The sequence below is a fragment of the Macaca thibetana genome, chromosome 17 (genome assembly GCF_024542745.1).
Source record: "Macaca thibetana thibetana isolate TM-01 chromosome 17, ASM2454274v1, whole genome shotgun sequence".
NCBI lineage: Eukaryota > Metazoa > Chordata > Mammalia > Primates > Cercopithecidae > Macaca > Macaca thibetana.
In genome coordinates, this window is record NC_065594.1 from 37,896,156 (window position 1) to 37,921,896 (window position 25,741).

Here is a 25,741-nt window from a genome sequence, read left to right on the forward strand (position 1 = left end):
TTTTTCTCCTCTTTATATCTCCTTCAGGGAAGCTGAAACAAGCTGGTGAGCATGTATGTGTGTGAAACTTAAAAAAAAAATCCTAGGAAGACAACAAAGCACGCATATAAGTATTCTAAAAACTTTAATGTTTATGGAAATTTCAGCATTCTTAATTTCCAAAATTAATGAGTGAAGACAGTATAGCATACAAAGGAAAGCAATATGGTATAGTAGTTAGAAGTATAAGATTTATTGTCAGATCAGTCTTCAAATCCAAGGTGTATAATTTACTATCTGATCTTGACAAAGTGACTTGATCACCCTGAGTCTCAGTTACCTTTCCTATAAAAGATGGAAAATCAGACTGATCACAGAGGGGGTATCCAAAGGTAAATTTTTTAAATTACATTTTACACTACCATATGCTGAGCACTGTTCTAGACAGAAAGGATGTGACAGTGAACTACCCTCAGGCAGCTTGTAATAACAAGATTGAAATTACATGTAATCTCAGATCGTAATAATGATTGCAAAGAAAATAATTCTAGATAAGCTAATCATGATCAGACAAGAGTAGGGGCTGGTAAGTCCTCTTAGGATGTTATCATTTAAGTCAAGACATGAAGAATATGGGATAGTGATCCTTGTGAATATTTGAGGAAGAGCATTTCAAGCAGAGGGAAGAACAAATGAGAGACCTACTGGCAGGAATATTCTGCTGAATTTGAGATAAAGCAAGGAAATCAGTAACACTATTATTCACTGACTTACGAGTTGAATTTAAAAGTTAGCCTAGGTGAATCACTTGAGGTCAGGAATTTGAGACCAGCCTGGCCAACATGGTGAAACCCCATCTCTACTAAAAATACAAAAATTAGCCAGGCGTGGTGGCAGGCGACTGTAGTGTCAGCTACTTGGGACGTTGAGGTGGGAGAATTGCTTGAATAGGGGAGGTGGAGGTTACAGTGAACCAAGATCATGCCACTGCACTCCAGCATAGGCAGCAGAGTGATACTCTGTCTCAAAATAAAAATAATAAATAAATAAAAGGTAGCCCCGGTAACTTATAGAGAAATTTATATGCCACAGTAGGATTTTGATTTTATTCTAACAGTGATGGGAAGCCATTGCACACTTTTGAGTAGGGGAGTATCATGATCCAATTGTGTTTTGAAATGATCACTTTGGCTCCTATGTGGAGAGCAGACCCTAGGGAATCAGGAATGGATACAGGATGACCAGGTAAAGGCAGTCCCAATAGGGCAGACAAGTGATGATGGTGACTTAAAAGGGGAAGATGACACTTGGAAGTAGCTAAAAGTGGTTGGATTCATGATGAATTTAAAGTCGATTCAATATAACTTCTGGTAGATTGTGAGTTGTGATAAATAAGAATGATTCTAAAGTTTTGGGCCTAAGTAACTGAGTAAATGGCAGTGCCATTTACTGAAATGGGGAAGACTAAATTCGGAATAAGTAAAAAGAAAGTGAACTATAAAGAGTTTAGTTAGAGATATGAATTAGATATTCACATGTAAATTTTTAGTAGACCATTGAATATGGTATGTATTTGAGAAAGAGATCAAAAATGGATCTTAATTGTGCATTATCGGAGAATAAAACATATTTAATTTATGAGGACTGAGTGAGATCCCTATAGGAATATACTAAAATAGAAGAGCCAGGATCTGAGCTCTGGGGGTCTCCAATATTTAGAGGTCAAGAAGATGAAGACGATGCAGGAAAACCAGGGGATGGTGGTGCCCTAGAGTCAAGTGAACAAAGTGCATCGAGAGAAAGAAGAACCTACTGTCATACGTTCAGTGGGGCTGAGTGAGATGAGGGCAGAATGGACCACTGACGTTTGGCAACATAGAAGCCAATAGTAACCCTGAGAGGAAATGACTCAGTGGAGTCATGGGTACAAATGTCTTATTCACTGGAGTGAGTTCAAGTGAGAGTGGCAGGGGTGAAAATGAGAATGAAAAAGGTCATTAACATATTTTTGGGTAAATGAAATAAGAAAACATACGGATTTAACTCAACACTTGGCCATTATAAAGTACTGCTAAATAGTTGCCATCATGATTTTTTATCATTTCTATGGAGTCATCCCTATCATTCAAATACTATATACCATATTAAAATTTGGCATAGCCAAAACAAAAGGAATAATTATATACGTGTGCATATGCATACAAACATATACTATTTATCAAATACCTTTACCAAAAGAAAATTCATGTTTAATTATTTTGTTTCATCCTCACAACATTCTGTGGAGAAACAATATAGCCAAATGAGTTTCTCTCAGTTTTACAACAGATGAGGTTTAGGCTCACAGCTTATGCCTTGCCGAAAGTCACATGTAAAGCCAGAAATGAAACCAAGCTCTAATGACGCTGATATGGATGTGTCTCCACCCAAATCTCATCTTAAATTGTAGTTCCCATAATCCCCACGTGTCATTAGAGGGACCCGGTGGGAGGTAATTGAATCATAGGAGCAGTTTCCCTCATCCCATTCTCATGATAGTAAGTTAGTTCTCACAAGATCTGATGGTTTTATAAGGGGCTTTCCCCGCTTTTGCTTGGCACTTCTCCTTGCTGCTGCCATATGAAGAAGAACATGTTTGCTTCCCCTTACGCCATGATTGTAAGTTTCCTGTGGCCTTCCCAGCCATGCTGAAATGTGAGCCAATTAAGCCTCTTTCCTTTATAAATTACCCAGTCTCTGATATGTCTTTATTAGCAACATGAGAAAGAGCTAATACAGCCACCTACCTCTTTTGTTTTCTCAGCAATGAAGAAGTTCAATTATACCACCAAAGAGAAAAATCAAACAAGATCAATGAGAATTAGACAATGTAAATATCTAACTTTAGGAATTAACACCCCAAAAACATTTTAATTCATAAATTATTTACACATGCACTGTTAGCCACGTTGTACAATTTGTTCTTTGTCGATATGGTCAAATTCCCTCCTCAAGTGAGAAAATGTTCTGCCTTAAAAACAGATTGAAATGTTTTCTTCATATGAAATACGTAAAATAAAATAGAAAAAGGCAAAACAGTTCCTTGGGCATATATTTAACCAATCAATCAATGGCAACTACCTATGCCAAGTACTGTGTTAGGTAGTGTAGATAAAAGCAAACTCTCTTGGCACCTATAGTCTAGTGAGAGACAGATACTGATCAAATATGAAGTATTAATTTATTAAATTATAAATACATGGAGAAAAGCAACAGAGTGCCATGGAAGAGGAAAACAGAGATAAGCTAAGCATAGTGGAGTGTGCCTGTAGTCCCAGCTATTTGGGAGGCTGAGGCAGGAGAATCACTTAAGCCCAGGAGTTTGAAGCTGTAGTGTGCCACGACTGTGCCTATGAATAGCCCCTGTACTCCACCCTAAGTAATTATAGCAAGACCCCATCTCTAAAAAAGTTTTAAGAAAAAACAGGAACAACATGATCCAGTGTCACTGTGACTGATATGTGTAAAAGAGATACGAAAATATCTGGATCTTTCCACAAACCACATAGAGTCCATTCCAGAAGTCTGAAAGAGACTCTCAAAGAAAGATTCTCAAAAAAGGGAAAAATTTGATAAGGCCCTTTAACAACAGTTATGAAAGAAGAATGGGGTCGAATTACTTTTTGTTTTTTCTTTCCTTTTTTTTTTCAGGATCTAGGGCTGAGAATTTCTTTTAAGGAGTCCATCTTTCTTCTTTCCAGATTAGTAAAAACAAGGAACAATGTGTTTCCTCTTCATTTCATTGTAAGAGAGTACTGAAGCCAAAGTTAAATATTAAAATAAGCATGAAACAATTCAAAAATGCCTCTAAGATATGTTAGCTGCTTCCATAATCCATATGAATTCCTGCTTAATTCCTTCGCAGAACCAATTTCCTATATGCAAGAGACTAGAGCTCTTTGGAGTTGTAATCAATCCAAATCCTTGTACCTTCTGAGTTGCAAACCATTCCCCATCAATGAGAGAATGTCTGGGACACATTGTGTGACAGTCTTCAAATTAGCTACTTCATACTCTATCTTTGTTAGATGCTAAACTAAACCTTCTTGTTTACTCAGCCCTCCAACCCCAAAACTGCTTGCTACTTGTTTTTACCAACCCATGCCCCACTGTTCCCCACTTTCCCAAATCATTCATCTGCATTCTCTGGAAACCCAATCTGATTAATCCTTACACATTCAATCTCTCAGAACAATTCATCTTCTACCTTAGTTAGAAATCCAAAGTTCTAACAGGAGATCTCTGAACTGTTTCAAGGACTCAGTGAAATACTTCTAAAGATTTATTGTTTCCTTTTTGTTATTTTTATATACATCTTTCTAAACTAAAAATTGTTAGTATATTACAAGAATAATGCCTCACATGGTGTGGTTGGCAAGATGGCTGAATAGGAACAGCTCTGGTCTGTAGCTCCCAGAAAGACCAATGCAGAAGGCAGGTGATTTCTGCATTTCCAACTGAGGTACCCAGATCATCTCATTTGGACTGGTTAGATAGTGGGTGCAGCCCACGGAGGATGAGCAGAAGCAGGGTGGGGCGTCACCTCACCCGGGAAGCACAAGGGGTCGAGGAACTCCCTCCCCTAGCCAAGGGAAGCCATGAGGGACTGTGCCATGAGGGACCGTGCTACCCAGACCAGATACTAGGCTTTTCCCACAGTCTCTGAAACCTACAGACCAGAAGATTCCCTCGGACGCCTACACCACCAGGGCCCTGGGTTTAAACCATGAAACTGGGGCAGCTGTTTGGGCAGACATCGAGCAAGTGGCAGGAGTTTTTCTTTTTTTGTACCCCAGTGGCACCTGGAACACCAACAAGACAGAATCGATCACTCTCCTGGAAAGGGAGCTGAAGCCAGGGAGCCAAGAGATCTTGCTCAGCGGATCCCACCCCCACGAAGCCCAGCAAGTGAAGATCCACTGGCTTGAAATTCTTGATGCCAGCACCGCAGTCTGAAGTCAACCTGGGATGCTCAAGCTTGGTTGAGGGGGAGGGGCATCTGCCATACTGAGCCTTGAGTAGGCAGTTTTCCCCTCACAGTGTTAACAAAGCTGCTGGGAAGTTTGAACTGGGTGGAACCCACCACAGCTCAGCAAAGCCACTGTAGCCAGACTGCCTCTCTAGATTCCTCCTCTCTGGGCAGGGCATCTCTGAAAGAAAGGCAGCAGCCCTAGTCAGGGGCTTATAGATAAAATTCCTATCTCCCTGAGACAGAGCCCCTAGGAGAAGGGGCAACTGTGGGCACAGCTTCAGCAGGCTTAAACATTACTGCATCCCAGCTCTGGAGAGAGCAGTGGATCTCCCAGCACAGTGCTCGAGCTCTGCTAAGGGACAGACTGCCTCCTCAAGTGGGTCCCTGACACCCATGGCTCCTGACTGCAAGATACCTCCCAGCAGGGGTCCACAGATACCTCATACAGGAGAGATCTGGCCAGCATCAGGTGGGTGCCCCTCTGAGACAGAGCTTCCAGAGGAAGGAGCAGGTGGCAATCTTTATGCTGTTCTGCAGCCACCACTGGTGATGAGAAGTGACAATGTGCTAGCAGCCCTTGCTCGCTCTTGGCGCCTCCTTGGCCTCAGCCTCTGCTCTGGCCATGCTAGGGGAGCCCTTCAGCCTGCTGCTGCATGGTGGGGGCCCCTCTCTGGGGCTGGCCAAGGCCAGAGCCAGCACCCTCTGTTTGCGGGGAGGTGTGGAAGGAGAGGCTTGGGTGGGAGGCCGGGCTGCATGCGGCATCACAGGCCAGCATGAGTTCTGAGTGGGCCCGGGGCTTGGCAGCCCGCACTTGGTGCGGCCGGCCAGTGCCTGTGGGGTTTGATGGAGGGATGAGCTCCCTCTGTGCTGCCGGAGTGCCCAGGGCAAGTGCCAGTGAGAGGTGAAGCCAGCTGGGCTTCTGGGAGGGGTGGGGACTTGAAGAATTTTTCTGTCTAGCTAAAGGATTCTAAACGCACCAATCAGCACTCTGTCTAGCTAAAGGTTTGTAAATGCACCAATCAGTGCTCTATGTCTAGTTTATCAGGTGGGGACTTAGAGAACTTTTCTGTCTAGCTAAAAGATTGTAAACACACCAATCAGCACTCTGGGTCTAGCTAAAGGTTTGTAAATGCATCAATCAGCACTCTGTCAAAACGGACCAATCAGCTCTCTATAAACGAGACCAATCAGCTCTCTGTAAAATGGACCAATCAGTAGGATGTGGATGGGGCCAGATAAGGGAATAAAAGCAGGCTACCCAAGCCAGCAGCGGCAACCTGCTCGCACCCCCTTCCACATTGTAGAAGCTTTGTTCTTTCGCTCTTTGCAATAAATCTTGCTGCTGCTCACTCTTTGGGTCTGCACTACCTTTATGAGCTGTAACACTCACTGCAAAGGTCTGCAGCTTCACTCCAGAAGCCAGTGAGACCACGAACCCACTGGGAGGAATAAACAACTTTGGAGGTGCCACCTTTAAGACCTGTAAAACTCACTGCGAAGATCTGCAGCTTCACTCCTGAGGTCAGCGAGACCAAGAGGGAAGAAACTCTGGACATGTCCAAACATTGGAACAAACTCCAGACACATCATCTTTAAGAACTGTAACACTCACCACAAGGGTCCACGGCTTCATTTTTGGAGTCAGCAAGACCAAGAACCCACCAATTCTGGACACAGAGATACACACAGGCAAACAGGATCTGGAGTGGACCTCCAGCAAACTCCAGCACACCTGCAGAAAAGGGGACTGACTGTTAGAAGGAAAACTAACAAAGAGAAAGCAATAACATCAACATCAACAAAAAGGATGCCCATGAAAACACCTCATCCAAAGATCACCAGCATGAAAGATCAAAGGTAGATAAATCCAGGAAGAAGAGGAAAAACTAGTGCGAAAAGGCTGAAAATTCCAAAAACCAGAATGCCTCTTCTCCTCCAAAGGATCATACCTCCTCTCCAGCACAGGACGAAAACTGGATGGAGAATGAGTTTGACAAATTGACAGAAGTAGGCTTCAGAAGGTGGGTAATAACAAACTGCTCAGAGCTAAAGGAGCATGTTCTAACCCAATGCAAGGAAACTGAGAACTTTGATAAAAAGGTTACAGAAACTGCTAACTAGAATAACCAGTTTAGAGAAGAACATAAATGACCTGATGGAGCTGAAAAACACAGCACGAGAACTTTGTGAAGCACACACAAGTATCAATAGCCAAATTGATCAAGCAGAAGAAAGGAAATCAGAGATTGAAGATCAACTTAATGAAATAAAGCATGAAGATAAGATTAGAGAAAAAAGAATGAAAAGGAATGAACAAAGCCTCCAAGAAATATGGGATTATGTGAAAGACCAAACCTACATTTGATTGATGTACCTGAAAGTGACAGGGAGAATGGAACCAAGTTGGAAAACACCCTTCAGGATATTATCCAGAAGAACTTCCCCAACCTAGCAAGACAGAGCCAACATTCAAATTCAGGAAATATAGAGAACACCACAAAGATTATCCTCAAGATGAGCAACCCCAGAACACATAACCACCAGATTCACCAAGGTTGAAATGAAGGAAAAAATGGTAAGGGCAGCCAGAGAGAAAGGTCGGGTTACCCACAGAGGGAAGCCCATCAGACTAACAGTAGATCACACTGCAGAAACTCCACAAGGCAGAAGAGAGTGGGGGCCAATATTTAACATTCTTAAAGAAAAAATTTTTCAACCCAGAATTTCATATCCAGCCAAACTAAGCTTCATAAACAAAGGAGAAATAAAATCCTTTCAGATAAGCAAATGATGAGGGGTTTTGTCACCACCAGGCCTGCCTTACAAGAGTTCCTGAAGGAAGCACTAAATATGGAAAGGAAAAACCGGTACTAGTCACTTCAAAAGCATATCAAATTGCAAAGACCATCAACACTATGAATTAACTGCATCAACTAATGGACAAAATTACCAGCTAGCATCAAGAGGACAGGATCAAATTCACACATAATAATATTAACCTTAAATGTAAATTGGCTAAATGCTCCAACTAAAAATACAGTCTGGCAAATTGGATAAAGAGTCAAGACACATTGGTGTGCTGTATTCAGAAGAGTCATCTCACATGCAAAGACACACACAGGCTCAAAATAAAGGGATGGCGGAAGATCTACCAAGCAAATGGAAAGCAAAAGAAAAGCAGGAGTTCAAATCTTAGTCTCTGATAAAACAGACTTTAAACCAAAAAAGACCAAAAAAGACAAAGAAGGGCATTACATAATGGTAAAGGGATCAATGCAAGAAGAGCTAACTATCCTAAATATATATGCACCCAATACAGGAGCACCTAGATTCATAAAGCAAGTTCTTAGAGACCTACAAAGAGACTTAGACTCCCACATAATAATAGTGAGAGACTTTAACACCCTAATGCCAATATTAGATCGATGAGACAGAAAATTAATAAGGGTATTCAAGACTTGAACTCAGCTCTGGACCAAGCAGACCTAATAGACATCTACAGAACTAACCACCTCAAGTCAACAAAATATACATTCTTCTCAGGACCACATATCACTTATTCTAAAATTGAACACATAATTGGAAGTAAAACACTCCTCAGTGAATGCAAAACAACAGAAATCATAACAAACAGTCTCTCACTGTAATGAAATTAGAACTCAGGATTAAGAAACTCACTCAAAACTGCACAACTACATGGAAACTGAAAAACCTGCTCTTGAATGACTACTGGGTAAATAACTGAAATTAAGGCAGAAATAAATCAGTTATTTGAAACCAGTAAGAACAAAGACACGACATACCAGAATCTCTGCGCCACAGCTAAAGCAGTGTTTACAGGAAAATTTATAGCACTAAATGCCCACAAGAGAAAGCAGGAAGGATCTAAAATTGTCACCCTAACATTACAATTAAAAGAACTAGAGAAACAAGAGCAAATAAATTTAAAAGCTAGCAGAAGACAAGAAATAACAGATCAGAGCAGAACTAAGGGAGATAGAGACACAAGAAAACCTTCAAAAAATCAATGAATGCAGCAGCTGGTTTTTTAAAAAAGATTAACAAAATAGATGGACCACTAGCCAGATTAATAAAGAAGAAAAGAGAGAAGAATCAAATAGACACAATAAAAAATGATAAAGGGGATATCACCACTGATCCCACAGAAATGCAAACTATTATCAGACAATACTACAAACACCTCTACACAAATAAACTAGAAAATCTAGAAGAAATTGATAAATTCCTGGACACATACACCCTCAAAAGACTAAACCAGAAAGAAGTCGAATCCCTGAATAGACCAATGAACAAGTTCTGAAATTGAGGTAGTAATTAATAGCCTACCAACCAAAAAAAGCCCAGGACCAGATGGATTCACAGCCAAATTCTACCAGAGGTACAAAGAGGAGCTGGTATCATTCCTTCTGAAACTATTCCAAACAACAGAAAAAGAGGGACTCCTCCCTAACTCATTTTATGAAGTCAGCATCATCCTGATACCAAAACCTGGCAGAGAAACAACAAAAAGAAAATTTCAGGCCAATATCCCTGATGAACACTGATGCAAAAATCTTCAATAAAATACTGGCAAACTGAATCCAGCAGCACATCAAAAAACGATCAAGTTGGCTTTATCCCCAGGATGCAGGGCTGGTTGAACACATGCAACTCAATAAACGTAATCCATCACATAAACAGAACCAATGACAAAAACCACATGATTATCTCATTATATGGAGAAAAGGCCTTCGATAAAATTCAAAACCGATTCATGCTAAAAACACTCAATAAACTACGTATTGATGGAAAGTATCTCAAAATAATAAGAGATACTTATGACAAACCCACAGCCAATATCATACTGACTGGGCAAAAACTGGAAGCCTTCCCTTTGAAAACCAGCACAAGACAAGGATGCCTTCTCTCACCACTCCTATTCAACATAGTATTGGAAATTCTGACCACGGCTATCAGGCAAGATAAAGAAATAAAGCGTATTCAAATAGGAAGAGAGGAAGTCAAATTGTCTCTGTTTGCAGATGACATGATTGTATATTCAGAAAATCCCATCATCTCAGTCTAAAAACTTCTTAAGCTGATAAGCAACTTCAGCAAAGTCTCAGGATACAAAATCAATGTGCAAAAATCACAAGCATTCCTATACACCAATAATAGACAAACAGAGAGCCAAATCATGAGTGAACTCCCATTCACAATTGCTACAAAGATAATAAAATACCTAGGAATACAACAAGGGTTGTGAAGGACCTCTCCAAGGAGAAGTACAAACCACTGCTCAAGGAAATAAGAGAGGACACAAGCAAATGGAAAAATATTCCATGCTCATGGACAGGAAGAATCAGTATCGTGAAAATGGCCATACTACCTCAAGTTATAGAGTCAATGCTATTCCCATCAAGCTACCATTGACTTTCTTCACAGAATTAGAAAAAACTATTTTAAATTTCATACGGAATGAAAAAGGAGCCCATATAGCCAAGACAATCCTAAGCAAAAAGAACAAAGTTGGAGGCATCACGCTACCTGACTTCAAACCAAAACAGCATGGTACTGGTACCAAAACAGATTATAGACCCATGGAACAGAACAGAAGTCTCAGAAATACCAGCACACATCTGCAACCATCTGATCTTTGACAGACCTGACAAAAACAAGCAATGGGGAAAGGATTCCCTATTTAATAAATGGTGTTGGCAAAACTGGCTAGCTATATGCAGAAAACTGAAACTGGACCCCTTCCTTACACCTAACACAAAAATTAACTCAAGGTGGATTAAAGACTTAAACATGAGACGTAAAACCACAAAAACCCTAGAAGAAAGCCTAGGCAATACCATTCAGAACATAGGTATGGGCAAAGACTTCATGACTAAAACACCAAAAGCAAATGGCAACAAAAGCCAAAATTGATAAATGGGATCTAATTAAACTAAAGAGCTTCTGCACAGCAAAAGAAACTATCATCAGAATGAATAGGCAACCTACAGAATGGGAGAACATTTTGGCAATCTATTCATCTGACAAAGGGCTGATATCCAGAATCTACAAGGAACTCAAGCAAATTTACCAAAAAAAAAAAAAAAAAAAAAAAAAAAAAAAGCAACAAAAAACAAAAGCCCATCAAAAAGTGGGCAAAGGATATGAAAAGACACTTCTCAAAAGAAGGCATTTATATGGTCAAACATATTTTAAAAAGCTCATCCTCACTCCTCATTAGAGAAATGCTAATCAAAACCACAATAAGATACCATCTCATGCCAGTTAGAACGACAATCATTAAAAAGTCAGGAAACAACAGATGCTGGAGAGGATGTGGAGAAATAGGAATGCTTTTACATTGTTGGTGGGAGTGTAAATTAGTTCAACCATTGTGGAAGACAGTGTGGTGATTCCTCAAGGATCTAGAACCAGAAATACCATTTGACCCAGCAATCCCATTACTGGGTATATACCCAAAGGATTATAAATCATTGTATAAAGACACATGTACACGTACGTTTATTGCAACACTATTCACAATAGCAAAGACTTGGAACCAACCCAAATGCCCATCAATGAAACACTGGATAAAGAAAATGTGGCACATATATACCATGGAATACTATGCAGCCATAAAAAAGGTTGAGTTTATGTTCTTTGCAGGGACATGGATGAAGCTGGAAATCATCATTCTCAGCAAACTAACACAGGAACAGAAAACCAAACACCACATGTTCTCACTCATAAGTGGGAGTTAAACAATGAGAACATGTGGACTCAGAGAGGGGAACATCACACACTGGGGCCTGTCAGGAGGTGGGGGGCTAGGGGAGGGATAGCGTTAGGAGAAATACCTAATGTATATGATGGATTGATGGGTGCAGCAAACCACCATGGCATATGTCTACTTGTGTAACAAACCTGCATGTTCTGCACATGTATTCCAGAACTTGAAGTATAATTTAGGAAAAAAAGAATATTGCCTCACATCAAATGGCCTATGTTACTTAGCATATATGATCAAGTAACATACAATCATCATCAAAACCATATTACAATATCTAGAAGAGTTTCCTTTGACAAAATAAATAAAATGTTTCTACTTATGATTAAATAAATCCATCATTCTTTATGCATGATTAAGCAGCAAAAAGTTTCAGAGGTTATAAAGGTTTTAAAGATGCTTCTGTATCCTTTGGTTTTGCTTTTATCTTTGAGGTTGGATACAAAAGCCACAATCTTTGCTGTGTTGGAAGGTGTATAGGGATAGAAACACAAAACCAACAAACATAAAGGTTTACCTTGAATTAGTAGAGTTTTTAAAAATGAGAACACTTGAATTGGAAATATTGAAACTTTACCAAAAATTTGCCAAACCAGGAATCAAGACCTATTGTGTTGCTCATCCTTGACCCCACATCTACTCACTTTCCAACTCCTATGTATCAAACCCCCTAAATACCTCTCAAATTTATCCACTTGTCTCCATAACCACAGCCATCAATCACTCTCGTCCAAGCCAATGCCATCTATTACCTGGCTCTTAAAATTGCTACATTATTTTCTGTGCCTTTGGTTTTACCCCTTCCTATCCTAAATTCTATACTCAGGCAGGGTGATTCTTGTATTGGAGACAAAGAGAGGGCACATACACCAAGGTGTTTTTGAAACAGTCGGCCGTCCCTATCTACAGGTTACACATCTGCAGCTCCAACCAACTGCAGATCAAAAATACTAGGAAGAAGTATATAAAGATAAAATAATACAAGTAAGAAACAATATAGTATAACAATGATTTACATACATTTACATTGTATTAGATATAAGTACTCTAGAAATGATTTGAAGTATTGTTTGACACTTGAACAACGTGAGGGTTAGAGATGCCAATCTCCCCCGCACACAGTCAAAAATCTGTTTCACTTTTGACTTCCCAAAAACTATTATCCAATTGTTGACAGGAAGTCTTACTGATAATATAGTTAATTAACACATATTTTGCATGTTATATATATTATATACTGTATTCCTACAATAAAGTAAGCTAGAGAAAATATTAACACAATCATAAAGAATAAAACACATATTTTATATACTTTTTTAAATAGAGATACTTCTCACTATGTTACCAAGGCTGGACTCGAATTTCTGGGCTCAAGCAATTCTTCTGTCTCTGCTTCCTGAGTAGCTGGGACTACAGGCATGTGCCACCACACCCAGATCCTATATTTATTATTTATTAAGTGGAGGTGGATCATCTTCATCCTTCTCATCTTCAGGTGGAGTAGGCTGAGGAGGAGCAGGGAGAAGAGGGTTTGGTGTTGCTGTCTCAGGGGTGGCAGAGGCAGAAGAAAGTATAAGTGGACCCATGCAGTTCAAACCCATATTGTTCAAGTATCAGCTGTAAATAGGAGGGTGTATGTAGGTTATATGCAAATATTACACCACTCTATATGAAGGACTTGTGCATCCATGAATTTTGGCATTTAGAGGTTCCTAGAAGCAATCCCTCAAGGATACTGAGGGATAACTGTTTAAAAACTCTGAGAGAGGTATGATGGAGAGGAAACTGTATTGGGGTGGAATAAAAGCTTAAAAATCACTTTGTTTAGTTTATGGAAGATTAAAGTTCTTGGAGCTAATTTGTAGTGTAATTGCAAGTAAGATAACGAAGAAATTTGGGGATGTCTTTGGGTAATGAGAGTTTGTTGACTTGTTTTTTTCTAATGCTAGGGAATTTAAATTTGTCATCTCTCTGACCAAAGAAAGGAGTAGTTCTTTTGTCTTCTTGGGTTCAGCATTGATGGGGTAAGAGAGGTTCTGATTTGAGGAAGAACAGACCACAGATTGCATCAACCCGTGGGATGGCCGAAGTCAAGAGAAGAACCCAGCAAGGAACCCCTTGTGACAGATAATGACAAAGTAACCGAGTTCCGAGTTTTCTTTTTCTGCTTTGTAATACTCTTATGAGTCTTTTACAAGCTCCCAGCTAAATTGGGGTTCTGGTACCAGAACTGCTAGCAATCCTGCTCTAACAGGAAAAAAAGAGCAGGGGAGCTGAAAGTCGGTGTTTCCAGCGTGGCTTTTGCAAGATCCTTTTATTAGCTGGCAGACGGCCTCATGCCTAGTTCTTCGACCCAAGATCACGGAGGCCCTCACACAGGAAACTTGTTTATCCTGGCAGATGCCCTTGTGGCTCTTGTCTGACCTGTATCCCATCTATGCCCGCCTGACCATTGCTCTGGCACTGGGAGCTCGCTTTTGTGTTCTCCCTGGCATCCTGAGGAAAATGGCCTGGGGCAGCCCGTGGTTCTTCAGATGGAAGGCGCAAATTCAATACACCATCACAGTAGGAAACAAGTTCAAAGATTTTTACTCACAGATCCCAGGAAGAGAGGGTGTAATGAGTGGAGAGGTCAGTCCTCCATCTCCCGCGAGGCAGGAATGAAGAGTCAGGCAGAGAGCGAGCGAGCGAGCGAGCGTGTGTGGCCACTGGCAGTATGTAGAAAGGAATCGAATGTAGGTCACTTCAACTTTGCAGCAAATGCCTGAATGACTTGTTTAAAGGAAGCAGAAAAGCGGGGATCCCAACCTGCTAGGTGGGAGAGATGCTTCTAGGTTCTTATCTCAGGCCACTGGCTTGAGCCAGCTGGGTGTGGTGTAGAACTACAAACTGTCAAGGACCACTGAGCCTTGCTTCTGTTGTGATAAAGTTGGATTCAAAATTAATGCTGAGGCAACATAGAATTATAAGAATTTACTACTATGAGAGCCTCATATGTTTAGCAAAACATGTTAGTATAGCCTTAGAGAAGGAAATAAATGGGCTTTATTTATGCTTAAGGCAAAGCAGTGTGGGGAGAGGACAGCAGCTTGCAGTGTGGTGATAGCAAGGCCAGAAGTATTCGTGAGGAGCCTTAAGCAGTAGTTAGGAATGAACAGTGAAGGAAAATAACCCAGGAAACATACGCCCTCCTCTTCTGGAGATCCTCACACAAAATTTTGTACTCTACGCGGATGGAACATTGATTCAGCAAATCTATATTTTCAGTGCCTGACACTGTTCTAGGTGCTGCGGATAACAGATGTGAACAAAACTGACCATGACCCAGCCTCTGTGGAGCATAGGGCCCTGTGCAAGAGATAGACAATAAACAAGCACAAATTATGTCACATGGTAAGAAATGTAATGGAGAAAAGCAAAGGAAGGTGCAGGGATAGCAGCTGCCAAGGGGAAGGCTTGGTAACATTTTGTAAAGGAGAACGGAGGATCTCTCTAAGATAACATTTGAGCAGAGATATGAAGGAAGTTGTGAGTGATCTATACAGATGTCTGAGAGAAGAATGTTCCAGGCAACGGGAACAAGTGAAAAGACTCGGGACTAGAGTGTGCCTGATATTTTTGATAGCTTTGGGAATAAAAAAGACTCCATATGTCTCTGTGAATCATTGCTGTTGCCATCGGTATGTATTGGCATCAAATCTTGTTTTCCACTGAGAAAATCATTAACTTCATCAAATACTAAACATGATTGAAACCAGTTTTTCCTGAGGTTTCATCGAGAAATGGAAGCAGAATGTAAAATTTTTTACAACTATACCAGATTTTCTGATTTTCCACAGGGTAAATCTTGATGCATCTAATTAAATTCTGGGCAGATATTTCTTTTATTTTTTTCAGAGAGAGAGAAAATGAAAGACAATTCCAAGCAGTTTAATTCACAGTCTTCCTCTCCATTCCAAGTTCTGCCATCATTCTCAGAAAGTTGAGCGTATAGATGGACAATACATCCAAAATTTGGCTTTAAACACTACTTTTCAGTGCCTTCAAAGATTACTTCAAACATTACTTTATTTTTATAATTTCAATGACTTTCCCACCATTCTAATTCTGCTCTCCACATTCCATGGAGCAGGCCTGGTATTTTTTCATCCCTTGAAATGCTCATGTCTTATTTCCTAAACAAAAATATTGCTATCTAATAACCACAAGTCCTATCCTTCCAGTTGTCTCACTTGGCTACTTACACAATGCCTCTAGCTGCAAAGTAGATCAATGGTTACAGAAAGTGCTCTGGCATCAGATGCCCTAGGCTAAGAGCAATTCTGCCATGTTCAGAATGTGTGAACACAAGCAAGTTTCTTAATCTTGCTAAGCATCTGTCTTTCCTGTGAAAATAATAGTTGTCATTGGGAGGATAATATAAACTATAACATTTAGCACGACAACACTGACAAAACATGCAATATATCATACTCCTTTTTATTATTACCTGACCTCATCAAGACCTCTAGTTACTTCACTTTTCCACTTTCTTCTTTATTAGCCAATTTTTAAACTCTCTTCCCCCCAAACACCCTGCACCCCAGTCTTAGACAATTTGGACATTCACTTTAGTCACCCTCCTACCAATGTTCTCAAATCTCACCTCATTGTCCCACTGTACTTCCAATGCATTCTGTCTGTAAAACCCTCGCCCTAGGCTGCCACCAAATAATAAATACATATAAAATTTTAAATGGCATACCACTGGGTATACTGTCCTTAGGACAGTGTAGGTGTTTAGTAAGTAGAATGAATGGATGGATGCTACCATAAATCCAAGGCCTGTATCCTCGAGGAGAAACTTAGAGCTACCCAGAAGCTTTATTTCGTAGTTCTCTCTCTCCTTTTTTTTCAAAGTAGTTATTTTGGCTGTCATTCTTCTCAAATTCCAAGCCCGGTCACCTAATTTCTCAGGGACTGCAATCTGTGTCTTCCTCCCACTCCTGTATTCCTTCTCCACTGGATCTTCTCTATCAGCATTGAATCATCCATGAGTCTCTCTCCTGCCCACATGAAAACAAAACAGCACGTCCAAGCATCTTTTTTCCTCAGATCCTCTCCAGTTACTGCCCTATTTCTCTTCTGCTTTTTCCATGGAAATTCCTTGAAAGTATTATTTATACTCACAGTTGACACTTTCTTATTTCCCACTTACTCCTTGGTATGTTTGCATTCTCACCCCATAACTGAAACTTCTCTTGTCAATGTTATTTGCTGCAATTGAAGTTTGGCATTTTGGCAACAATTGACATTTTAACTTCTAGATATTTTTTTCTTGAATGCTTTATTCCCTTGAGATTTTTTAAATAACAGTTTTATTGAGATGTTATTCACATGCCATAAAGTTCACCCTTTTAAAGAATGCAATTCAGTGAGTTTTAGTATACTCACAAAGTTGTGTATCATGACCACTAATTCCAGAATACTTTATTACCCTAGAAAGTAACACTGTACCCATTACCAGTCACTACCTCTTGTCCACTCCCCTGACAAACATTAACCCTCTCTCTGTCTCTATAGATTTGCCTGCTTTGGACACTTCATGTAAATGGAATCATATACTATGTGGCCTTTTATATTTGGCCTCTTTAGCTTAGCATGTTTTGAAGATTTACCCATATTGTAGTATATATCAAAACTTTATTTCTTTTTATGGTTGAATGATATTCTATTGCATGGATATATCACATATTGTTTATCAGTTCATCAATTGATGGGCATTTGAGTTGTTTCCACTTTTTGACTATTATGAACAATTCTGCTATTGAACATTCGCATACAAGTTTTTATGTAAATATGTTTTCAATTCTCTTTGGTTATACACCTAGGCTTGGAATTGTTGAATCATATGGTTAATCCATGTTTAACTTTTTGAAGAACTGCCAAACTCTTTTCTGAAGTGGCTACACCAGCAATGCAAGAGGGTTCAAATTTCACTACATGCTTGCCAACACTTGTTACTGTCCATCTTTTAAATTATAGCCATTCTAGTGGATACGACATGGTATCTCATTGTGGTTTGGATTCACAGTACCCTAATGACTAATGATGTAGAATATCTATCATGTGCTTACTAGCCATCTGTATGTCTTCTTTGAAGAAATGTTTATTCTTCCCTGATTTTCGAGATCACATTCTATCAGTTTTCCTCTGTCTCCTGTATGGATTCCTTGTCTTCTGTCCTTGCATTAACTATTGAATTTCCTCATTATTCTGCCCCAGATCCTATCCCAGGATGATCTCATCCATGCTCAGGCATTTGTTAAAATCTAAAAGTCAATTATTTCTAATTCTCCTGTTCAGTTCTCTCTTTAAATATCCAGATTTGGCTATCAAACTATTTACTGAACATGTTTAAACTTAAATTTATTGTTCTCCACCAAACCCCAACCCATTTTTCCCAGGATGAATGGTCCAATAATTCAGCAAAACACCCAAGCTCAAATTCTTGCTATCCTCCTTTTCCCTTTTCATCAACTGTACATCTAAAGTGACCAAATTAAATTCTGGGCAAAATTTAAATTGTCCTCCAAGTAGGGTTTTCTGCCCTTTTCTTAATTATCAATCACCTATATCAGCCCTGTTCATTAATTATCTGAACTTCCAGTAATGACTTCTCTACTCTATTCCCAACGGGTCTTCTCATATCAAATGTTTTATCCTTTGAGGCAACACCCCTCATAATCTTCATATGAACAGCATGAACAAAAGCTGATATGTTTAAGAACTACATTTCCCAATCTACCTTCCATCTTGTGTTTTTCACACACAGAACTTCCAAGCAGAATCACCCTCCAGGTTAGAGGACAGAAGTGAAGTGAGTATGGGGAAGTGGCAGCCACACAAGCCATCAGAAAGCACTGGCAGGGAAGTAGCTTGGTTAGTCAGTGGCAGCTTTCACGGATGTCCTTCTGCCCTGGCTTTCAACCTTGACTGTGCACAAGCATCACCCATGGCTTTTTTGTTTTGTTTCAATACCATGGCCGGGCCCTGCTCCAGATCAATTAAATGCAGTCTTTGGGGGTGCTAACCAAGTACCAGTACTTTTGTAAAGCACTCCAGGTGATTCTGACATGCAGCCAGAATTGGGAAACATTACTCTGATGTCCAGCTGGTCCCTAAGTTTCTAGTTGCCAAGCCTAGGCCATGGTAGCTGCAGCTGATCCTGATTCAGCAGCTTTCCTGTGTGACCAGTGTAGTTCTTGTGTAGGAGGTGGTGGCCACAGACACAGCAGTTTTTTGGCCAGTCAGCGTAGCAGTGTGACTTGCGTGATTATTGTTTCTTGAAAATCAGCCTAAAGCCAGCTTCTCCAGCCCTCCCAACAAGTCTGTAAGCTGCTTAATACCTGGTAACAAATCCCATTCTGCTAAAACTGGCCAGAGAGTTCCATTGTCCACTACTGAACCTTAACCAATGCAGCTATCTAAAATTAATGTCTGACCACATCACATTTCTGCTTTAAATAATTCACTGGTTCACTACTGTTCTCGCATTAAACCTAAAATGCCTTTAAGTGACTTGTAAGATCTTTTGGAATCTGATATTTGCCTTTATGAAAAGCGTGTCAAAATATGTGTTAAAAGTATCTTGTAAGTGCATACCTTCATTGAGAAATAACACATGTAAGAACTTATTTTAAAAAGATGTGGATATATAGGAAAAATGAGGCATATAAAGATACACATCACTGCATTGTGCATTAGTATTGTTTTGGAAAAAACTCTAAACAACTTATAAGAGTCTGGTGAGAAATGTTATAGTACCCTCATAGAGTGAAATAATTTTTGTTAACTAAAGAATCTTCATGTGGTAATCTTGTGTGTGATTTCTATTATTTTCTTATACTTTACTCACATTTCTCAATTTTTTTTCAAAGAACACGTATAAACATCTCTTAGGAAAAAGAAATCTTGAAAACATTTTCCCCTCAGGAAGAAAAATCTGATGTTTACAGTGAACAGACCAAAGCAAATAAGCAGTCCCCCTTAAAGAGCAATGTTCTAGTAAGACAGGCTCTTTCTAAATGAGCTAGTGTAGGGGTCCCCAGTGCAGGAAAGAGCCTCATTTGGACACAGTCTATTAGGTCTCCTAGTGGGGATCCCCCCACCACCCACCAAGGGTGCACCCTAGTGCAGGGGTCCTGCTGTGTGGTCCAGTTCCTAACAGGCCAAGGACCTGGCCACACAGCAGAAGGTGAGCAGTGGGCGAGTGAGCATCACCACCTGAGCTCCGCCTCCTGTCAGATCAGCGGCAGCATTCGATTCTCATAGAGTGCGAACCCTATTGTGAATTGGACATGCATGTGAGAGATCTAGGTTGTGTATTCCTTACGAGAATATAACTAATACCTTATTATCTGAAGTGGAACAGTTTCATCCCCAAACTATCCTCCACCCCCATACTCCTTCCACGGAAAAATTGTCATCCACAAATCCAGTCTCTGGTGCCAAAAATGTTGGAGACCACTGAGCTAGTGGACAGGAGCTCTGTCCCACTAATAGTTTCCTTCTGTGCAAGCCACTTTGACCATCACTATGGCCTTTGTGGTGGAAAGGAGGTGAAAAGAATATATCATAAGGGCTGGATAAACTCAAATATCTTATAAATAGTATCTGTTTGCCTTCCTACAAGATAAAAGTGAAAAAAAGAACTCTTGACAGAGGAAAGAGATCAAAGCAGACCTCAGGAAGTTAGGAGAAATCTTCAATCTCTTCTATCTCCTTCTGATTCCTTTCCTCCTCCTTCAGCAGTGTATATTATACCAGAAAGGAAAGTAGTTTGGCATCGACTAACAGACAAACTGATAAGAAATCATCAAACATATTTCCAGTACCTAGCATGCACAGGAGCCACAGCAGAAGCTTCAGGTAATAGACAGACATCACCATTAAGTCAAGCAGTATATCAACTGGTTCCTTCAGTAATGGCATAGGTTGGAATTTCTGCATAACCACTTCATAGGTATGGAAATTGAGGCTCTGGGAAATTATGTCCCTTCCTCAGGTCAGCCCAACGCCTAAGCGGCAGATCAACTTTCTTAGCCAGCTTTATTTATAAGTTCTGAAATAAAACTTTACAGAAACAAGTCAGGTCTTATCCAGGTCTGCAAGTGAGAGGGAGGATGAAGGAAAGGGGCAGAAAGACCTGAGAGGAGACAGTAGCAAAGAAGGAGCCTTTCAAAGAATGAGCTGCATGGAGAGCATGGAGAGCACTGAGTTCCCATTCATCACTTCTTTATAAAGCTAATTTGAAGGTTAGCATTTTTGGAGGGAAATAAATTTGTGGTTAACATAGGAAAATGTTTGTGTGTGCATGGGCCTATTAAGGCCTATAATATTTTCATTATAAGCAGGTGGCTTTCATGCTGAGAGAGGGAACCTAAAACTTCTCCCTCTGTGCTATGTGGTTGGTTCAAAGAAAGGCCATCCTAAACACCTAGAGGTCAGTATTAGTCCGCTCTCACTCTGCTAATAAAGACATACCCAAGACTGGGTAATTTAAAAAGGAAAGAGGCTTAATTGACTCATAGCACAGCGTAGCTGGGGAGGCCTCAGAAAACTTACAATCATGGCAGAAGGGGAAGCAAACATATCCTTCTTCACATGATGGCAGGGAGAAGAAGAATGAGAGCCAAGCAAAGGGGGAAGCCCCTTATAAAACCATCAGATCTCAGAGAAGTAACTCACTATCATCAGAACAAGATGGGGGAACTCCCCCATGATTCAATTATCTCCACCTTGTCCCTTCCATGACCTGTGGGGATTATGGGAACTATGATTGAAGATGAGATTTGGGTGGGGACACAGCCAAACCATATCATTCCACCCCCGCCCCTCCCAAATCTCATGTCCTTACAATTCAAAACACAATCATGCCCTTCCAATAGTCCCCCAAAGTCTTAACCCATTCCAGCATTAACTCAAAAGTCCAAGTCCAAAGTCTCATCTGAGACAAGGCAAATCTCTTTGGCCTATGAGCCTGTAAAATCAAACAAGTTAGTTATTTCCTAGATCAAATGAGAAAACAAAGGGATTACAAGCCCCATGCAAGGCCAAAATGCAATAGGGCAGTCATTAAACTTTAAAGTTCCAAAATGATCTCCTTTGACTCCATGTCTCACATCCAAGGCATGCTGATACAAGAGGTGTGGTCCCACAGCCTTGGGCAGTTCTACCCCTGTGGTTTGTTAAGGTACATCCCTGCTCCTGGCTGCTTTCACAGGCTGGTGTTGAGTGTCTGCAGCTTTACCAGGCACATGGTGCAAGCTGTCAGTGGATCTACCATTCTAGGGTCTAGAGGATGGTAGCCCTCTCCTCACAGCTCCACTAGGCAATACCCCAGTGGGGACTCTATGTGGGGGATTTGACCCACATTTCCCTTCTGCACTGCCCTAGCAGATGTTCTCCATGAGAGGTCTGCTTCTGCAGCAAACTTCTGCTTGGACATCCAGGTATTTCCATACATTGTCTGAAATCTAGGCAGAGGTTCTCAGACTTAACTTCTTGACTTTCGTGCACCCACAGGCCCACCACCACATGAAAGCTGCCAGGGCTTTGGGATTAGACCCTCTGAAGCCATGGCCTGAGCTGTACCTTGGCCCCTTTTAGCCACTGCTGGAGCTGAAGCAGCTGGCACACAGGACAACATGTCCTGAGATTGCATAGAGCAGGAGAGCCCTGGGTCCAACCCACAGAACCATTTTTCCCTCCTAGGCCTCTGGATCTGTGATAGGAGGGGCTGCTGTGAAGGTCTCTGACATGCCCTGGAAACATTTTCCCCATTGTCTTGGTGATTAACATCAGCTCCTTATTACTTATGCAAATTTCTGCAGCCAGCTTGAATATCTCCCCAGAAAATGGGGTTTTGTTTTCTATCACATTATAGTCAGGCTGCAAATTTTCCAGACTTTTATATTCTGCTTCCTCTTGAATGCTTTGATGCTTAGAAATTTCTTTCTCCAGATACCCTAAATCATCTCTCTCAAGTTTAAAGTTCTATAGATCCCTAGGGCAGGGGCAAAATGCCACCAGTCTCTTTGCATAGCAAGACTGACCTTTACTCCAATTCCCAACACTTTCTTCATCTTCATCTAAGACCACCTCAGCCTGGACTTCGTTGTCCATATTACTATCAGCATTTTGGTCAAGACCATTCAACAAGTGTCTAGGAAGTCCCAAACTTTTCCACGTCTTCCTATTTTCTGAGCCCTCCAAGTCTCTAGGAAGGTCCAGACTTTCCGACATTTTCCTGTTTTCTTCTGAGCCCTCCAAACTGTTCCAATCTCTGCCTGTTACCCAGTTCCAAAGTCGCTTCCACATTTTTGGGTATCTGTATAGCAGCACTCTGCTCTCCGCAGTATTAATTTTCTGTATTAGTCTGTTCTCATGCTGCTAATAAAGACATACATGAGACGGGCTAATGTATAAAGGAAAGAGGTTTAATTGACTCACAGTTCAACTTGGCTGGGGAGGCCTCAGGAAACATAAAATCATGGCAGAAGAGGAAGCAAACACATCCTTCTTCATATGATGACAGGGAGAAGAAGAGTGAGAGCTGAGTGAAGGGGAAAGTCCCTTTTAAAACCATCAGATTTGTGAGAACATACTCACTATATAGGATCAGGGAAACCAGCCCCATGATTCAATTATCTCCACCTGGTCCCTCCCACAACACATGGGGATTATGGGAACTACAATTCAAGATGAGATTTGGGTGGGGACATAGCCAAACCATATCGGAGTCAGCAACGGCCAGCTTCACATCTTCTTTCTCCCCAAGAGTATGGTTAGCTTCCTACATTGCTAATTTTTAATTTAAAAATTCAGCATAGAGAAAATTTTCTACTTTAAAAATACGAAATTCTTGCAGAAGTATGTAATAATTACAAGAAAAAGGAAATTATCACCTCCAATTTCTTTCTTTACTACTTGCATCTTTTCTTTAAAGCTACTCTGGGGACCATTGGTACTGTTCCTGTCTAGAACAGAGTCTCCCTTCACTACATCCAGGAATAATTTTTTTAAATGCTCATATGCATCCATAGGTACGTCACATATATGAAGGTTCATTGTAGCATTGTTGGCAATAATGAAAAAAAAATCAATGCTCATCAATAAGAGTGTTTTAAAATAAATTATGGAAGAGCCATACCTTGGAACAATATATAGCAAGCAAAAATAAGAATGTACATGTAGAATAAGAATGTTTAAAAATAGCTGCCAACTATCGCTTCCTCTTTAAAGTCTTGGTGCCTGTCTGTGAGGGAGCTCAGGTATACATGGATTGTTCTAGGAAAAGCTTTTTTACTCTTTTTTTTTTTTTTTTTCTTTCTTTTTTTTTTTTTTTTTGAGATGAATTATTGCTCTGTCACCCAGGCTAGAGTACAGTGGCACGATTGTGGTTCACTGCAACCTCCTCCTCCCAGGTTCAAGTGTTCAAGTGATTCTCCTGCCTCAGCCTCCCAAGTAGCTGGGATTACAGGTGCTCGCCACCACATCGGCTAATTTTTGTATTTTTAATAGAGATGGGGTTTGACCACATTGTCCAGGCTAGTCTCGAACTCCTGACCTCAAGTGATCCTCCCACCTCAGCCTCCCAAAGTGCTGGGATTACAGGCATGAGCCACCACACCCAGACACTTTTTTACTCTTTATACCCCAAACAGCTAATAACAATACAGTAAGTCCTCACTAAACATCATGGATAAGTTTTTGGGAAGTGTGACTATAAGCAAAATGAAGTATAAAACCAAACCAGTTTTACCATAGGCTAATTGATATAAACAAGAGTTAAGTTTCCATGACGTATTTCTGGTCACAAAAATATCAATGAAATTTTAAAGACCAAAACAATTCCAACATCAAACATTGAAGTAAATGTGAGTCATACATACATTTAAGAAAGATTAATAAAAGTAAGTAAGATAATTATTTACCCAACTTTTCTAGTTCAGGGTCTGGGGTGGCCAGAGCCTATGCCAGCAGGTCAGGGCACCAGGAAGGACTGGACCTGAATAGGACTCCATCCCATCGCAGGGCACACTCTTACAAACACTCAAATTCGCTCATGCAGGGACAATGTAGACATGCCAATTCACCTGACATGCATATCTTTCAGATGTGGAAGGAAACTGGAGCACCCAGAGAAAACCCATAAAGACATGGGAAGAAAGTGCAAACTCCACACAGATGGTGGCCTCGGCCCAGAATCATTTTTTTTCTTATCAACGTTATAAAGAAACAACATTGAACAAAAAGATGTTATTTGAGGACCTGCTGCACTCTTCAACCCTGATCATTAATGGGAACTAGAAAAAGCAGAGTGAAAATGCACCTGACGATATAAAAAGTAAATGACCTGCATGGATTGCAGGAGGCCAACACAATAAAATCATGCTAGTAAGACATTTAAAGTTATTTTTGTTACTACCTCTGACTCCATATAGGCATCCAAATTTTCATGCTCTCTCTCCTTTTTCCTGCTTTTAGCACAAAGGCTTATCTAAAAATCAATCCTTTACAGCTTAGCAGGGATATGTCTCAGAGTCAAGGTGGACCTAGCTTAATTGCCCAGTGGCCTGTTCCAGAAATGTATGCAGATAAAGTATTTCATATACTTGTACAGTGTAATTGTTTTCTATTATTTCCACTGTTTTTAATATTTTCATTATAAATATATAGTTTTCTGCTATACAAGGCTAAATGCATTTTTGTGGAGTAGCATGAAATATAACAATTTAAAAAATATTGTTCAATGAGGGGACATGATCTAAATTTCAAAACCACTGACATCCATACTTTTAGAAAGCAACCTGTTTGAGACTTCAAATTACATGAATGCTAAATCAAAAATTAAAGGCACTTAAACAACACAAATCACTCTTGATGAGACGTATTTGTCTCTAGAGCAGGGGTCTGAGTAT

The 25,741-nt window shown here is 40.3% G+C and overlaps 1 long non-coding RNA gene across 2 annotated transcripts in view; it reads left to right on the plus strand.

Annotated features, from left to right (window-relative positions):
• Positions 1–25,015, plus strand: part of LOC126940494 (uncharacterized) — a 31,096-nt gene extending 6,081 nt beyond the window's left edge. Inside the window, exon 3 of one of the 2 annotated variants that reach the window (XR_007720774.1) lies at positions 24,937–25,015. This is a non-coding gene — a long non-coding RNA (uncharacterized LOC126940494). Of the gene's footprint in view, positions 1–3,669; positions 3,796–24,936 lie in introns of those variants that run through there. The other variant, XR_007720773.1, reaches the window with a different exon arrangement.
• The last annotated feature ends 726 nt before the right edge of the window (positions 25,016–25,741 follow it).